We start from the raw sequence: 4,397 nt of genomic DNA on the forward strand, positions 1-4,397 counted from the left end.
AACGAGGGGGCTCTTCTCTGTGAGCAGAGAGGCCTGAGGCATGCTGTGGGAAGAGCTCACCTACAATCATGCAAATCAAGAGAACCAGGGCCTTCATGGTTTTCAAGCCCCGCTGGGGATAAATGCCATGTTTTCTCCGGAACTGCCAGTTTGGGAGGCTCTCAGATCGTAACAGGAGCTGGGGGAGGGGGAGGCACATGCACAGGCATTCAACATTTTGTCATTCAAAAACAAAAACAACAACAACAATAAAAACAGCAACAAAACAAAACAAAGAGTGAATATTAAATACATGAGCACTCGTTGAGAGGCCAGAGAAGCCTCCTAACCTGGAATCCATAGGTTTCTCATGCACCATAGCACTAGGCCTTTCAGAACTCATTCAAGAAAACCACATTTATTTTCAATCCACAAATTCCAAATATTCGCTCCCTACAGGGAAGCTCAGTTTGGAGGGTCTCATTTGTTTCTCTCTTGCCTGGGAGCAGCCAAATGCTGTTTTCCTGGGTTTAGTTATAAAAAAAAAACTGTGCTGGGCAAGACAGAGGAATGTTCTAGGATGCTGAGCCATTCATTGCAAATAGAATAAGGCCTTATGGGGAATGTGCAATCTGCCTGGGCAAGATTGGGGTATCTTATGAGTGGCTTGTTTCCAGTCACCCCCAGGACTGTGAAGTCCATTTACATGAGGGGCAGCACAGGAGGCATCAGTTCATTCTAAAGACCAGCCAGGTCCTGCCCTGCCCTCTGTTCTCTTTCTCTAAGCTGATTCCCTGAGAGGCCCCACCCATCTCCTGGAATCCTCACTTCTTCCCACAGGGAGGACCTCACCTCCCTCCTTTCCACGGGTCTCCTGACCTGAGTCATTTAGGCTAGAAGAGCATCCTGGGCCCCTGCTAAAGGATGGAGGACTGTGGACAGAACTGTGCTGGGTGGTGGGGAGGAGAGACTGGTCTTCCTGGGTGTGTCCTTCGTGTCCCGTTTTCTTTCTAGTTGCAGACTCATTTATTTTTTCTTCTATTTTTTGGGACTAATATTAATGAAAACACCTATCTCAAGAGAGCACACTAAACAGGGAAGCTGACTAGGACCAGCTTAAGCCAAAATGAGAAAGTAAATATTTCCTTGATTCGCATCTTCCATGTCCTCAGAGCTGGGGGCATCTTGTAGGGTGCAGAAGCAACTCAGTGTGTGGTTTCTATCCTACTCTCCTGGTTTCCGTAACAATTAGGAAGCCACAGTATCCGTTTGGGTTGCTCTCAGTGACATCAGGAAGGGCATCCCACTCACAATACTGATTCTTGGATTGTCCTACTCTTCCAAACTCCCTTCCGGCTGCGGCTGCCTTCCAACCTGCCATAGTTCTAGCCGGTCCTGCTCCCTTGAACGCTCCTGTCCTTGTAACTTTGCTTTGCCTACTCCTGTCTATTTTCTCGAACATGATGAAACATTTCTATTTCCTATACAGAACTCTGCTAGTAACTAGTAAAAGAAACTTGAACTTGTAATCTCCGAGGGAGCACCTCGTCATGGAAGCTTTCGCTGCTCTCCCCTCCCCCCAGTGTTTCCCTTCTGCTCTCATAGACCCCTGCTCCCCCCCACCCCCACAACTGCCTCCATGGTGCATGGATCAGAGACAAGTTTAAGGGCTTGTTGATGGACTAGTTATCCCTTCGCAGCGGCCTAGAGCAAAACATATCAGAGCCAAGGGGACTCTATTGGGGAGATTCTAATAGGATTCCAGAAGGCCTGGAAGGAGCATGTGGGAAGGGATGGAGCGATGGGGAAGCTGAGGAGAATGGATGGGTGACAGCAGAAGGGGAGGAGCTACAGCCTGTGGTGGGCCAGCCTGGGGAGGAGAAGGACCCCCTCTGGTGACAGGGCTGGACCCTGGCACAGAAAAGAGGAGGTGAAGGAGGGGTGACAGGAGGGTGCTTCGATCCTATAGGCCCCTGACTTGCAAAGATTTTTGGAACCTAACTCATATGAAGAAAAAATTTTTACTTTACAACCCAGAAAACACACATCCACACCCTATCTGGAAACACATTTCACAAAATACAAATCCAAGACACTGATATTTTCTATGCTACTCGACTCAACTCCATTCCATTCTTTTTCGTTGCACTGTCTAAATTAATTTTATGACCATTGACAGGTCACAAGCCACAGTTTGTGTGTGTGTGTGTATGTGTTTTCTTCCAACACTTTATTTTGAAAAAGTTAAATCCACAGAAAAATAAAAGACTAGAACAACAACTATTCCTGTATTCTTCATCTAGTTATCATTTTGCCACATCTGTGCAGTTCTGTGTGTAAATAACACACATATATATGTATATGTGTATATGTATATATGTGTATATGTGTACACGCAATTGACTTGCATAATTCACATAGTTATATTCTATAAAATAGCAGCAAATATTGAATCATTGTGCTTAGGAGAAATACAGGGTTAGGTTCCTGTGAGCCTCTGGTCAGGTTTTCATTAACCTTGTTTTATGTGTGTTTCCTTTAAAAGACATTTTATTCAGTGTATGTTGTTGATTCATTAACATTGAACTCATAGCCAACAGCAGTATTACTCATGCCTGAACGGAGCTCATCTAACATGATTTTCTCTGCGAGGCACATCACAGTCTTATGATTTGGAAACTAGAGAGCATTTTAACACTGTACATTCGGCCTTTTAAACAGCAAAATCTCCAGCAAAGAGACCAAAATGTGAAAAAAGTGGCACTAGACCAGCCGTGGGCAAACTATGGCCCGCGGGCCGGATCCCGCCCGTTTGAAATGAATAAAACAAACAAACAAAAAAAGACCGTACCCTTTTATATAATGATGTTTACTTTGAATTTATATTAGTTCACACAAACACTCCACCCATGCTTTTGTTCCGGCCCTCCGGTCCAGTTTAAGAACCCATTGTGGCCCTCGAGTCAAAAAGTTTGCCCACACCTGCACTAGACTGTGAAGGGACACGTTTATGGTATAAAATGAGTGACTAAGAAGGCAGCTGCTAGACCTCAGCTAGACCTCAGCTAGAAATGTGTAGAGGCTCAAGGTTTTCGCACCACAAGTACCAATTTTGCAGTTACAAATAAATTTTAGTAAGTAGGCAAGTTTGCAAATATGGCATCGGTGAATAATGCGAAGGACTGTATGTATTTTTTTAATTAAGAAAACTTTATTTCAACCCTGGCCAGTTTGCTTCAGTGGCTAGAGTGTCAGCCCACAGACCAAAGGGTCTTGGTTTTGATTCCCGGCTTAAGGGATCGTGCCTCGGTTGCAGGTTTGATCCCAGATCCTGGTTGGGGCTCAAGAGGCAACCATTTGCTGTGTCTCTCTCATATCACTGTTTCTCTCTCTTTCTCTCTCCTTCTCCCCCCCACCCCCCTTCCACTGTCTCTCTGGGGAGCAATGGAAAAAATATCCTTGGGGGAGGATTAAAAACAAACAAACAAATAAAAAACAACAACTTTATTTAAGATAAAGTGAATATTGCCATAATTTAGGACAAAGCAGACACACTTCCATGAGTCCATTATTTTAGGGACTGTGATTTCCATGGAGAGTTACTGAGTATCCTTAGAGTGTTTGCCTACATGCTTGTTGGAAGCTCCTGTGGCCTTTCCTTGGTAGGAAGTCCAGTTTTTCTGAACTCTTCCCTTTCCTTCAGGTACTCCAGGTTGCATTCTAATAAAGGCAGGGCCATTACAGTAAGTGGTTAGACATTCTTTTAATGCAGAATGTTCTTCCCAGCATTTTACTACCACATGGATTCCAGACTCTTCACGACATTTGGGAAAAATTTGAACTTGTTCAGAACATCTCTTTCAGGGCTTTTCTCTCACTATTTTAGGGATCAAACATCTTTTGGACATGTCTGAATGCGGCTCTGCTGGGTGGAGTGCCATCTTGGCAAAAGACTACGTATGTTTGAAACGCAAACGCCATACCTCTTCACCCCCAAATGAATCTTTTAAGAGTAAAGACTTTCTCCAACATAACTGCATTACACCACTCAGGAAAACTAACCTTCATCCAATAATAACATCCGTTATACGGTTTATATTCAAACTTTTCCAATTTTCCTCAAGAATTTAAGAGCTATTTTGGAGGAACCAAAATCCAATCAAGATTCATCCATATACTGCATTGGTGTCTTTCTCTCCTTTAATCTAAAATAGCCTCCCACCTCTTTCTTAAATGACACTGACACTTTTGCAGAATCCAAGCCAGTTGTCTCTTAGAATGTCCCATGTTCTAAATTTGATTGCTTCCTTGGGATCCAATAGTGAAACCTCCTGGCAAGACCACTGCACAAGTGATACTGCACACTTCTCTTTGCGTGCCGGGCAGGTCACAAGGTCAACTAGTGCCTCTATGGTAAG

At 44.0% G+C, this 4,397-nt stretch overlaps 1 pseudogene; it reads right to left on the reverse strand.

Moving 5' to 3' along the window:
* Window positions 1–3,604: 3,604 nt before the first annotated feature.
* Window positions 3,605–3,920, reverse strand: LOC118662714 (annotated as a pseudogene).
* Window positions 3,921–4,397: the final 477 nt, after the last annotated feature.

This window comes from Myotis myotis, unplaced genomic scaffold (genome assembly GCF_014108235.1).
Source record: "Myotis myotis isolate mMyoMyo1 unplaced genomic scaffold, mMyoMyo1.p scaffold_m19_p_10, whole genome shotgun sequence".
NCBI lineage: Eukaryota > Metazoa > Chordata > Mammalia > Chiroptera > Vespertilionidae > Myotis > Myotis myotis.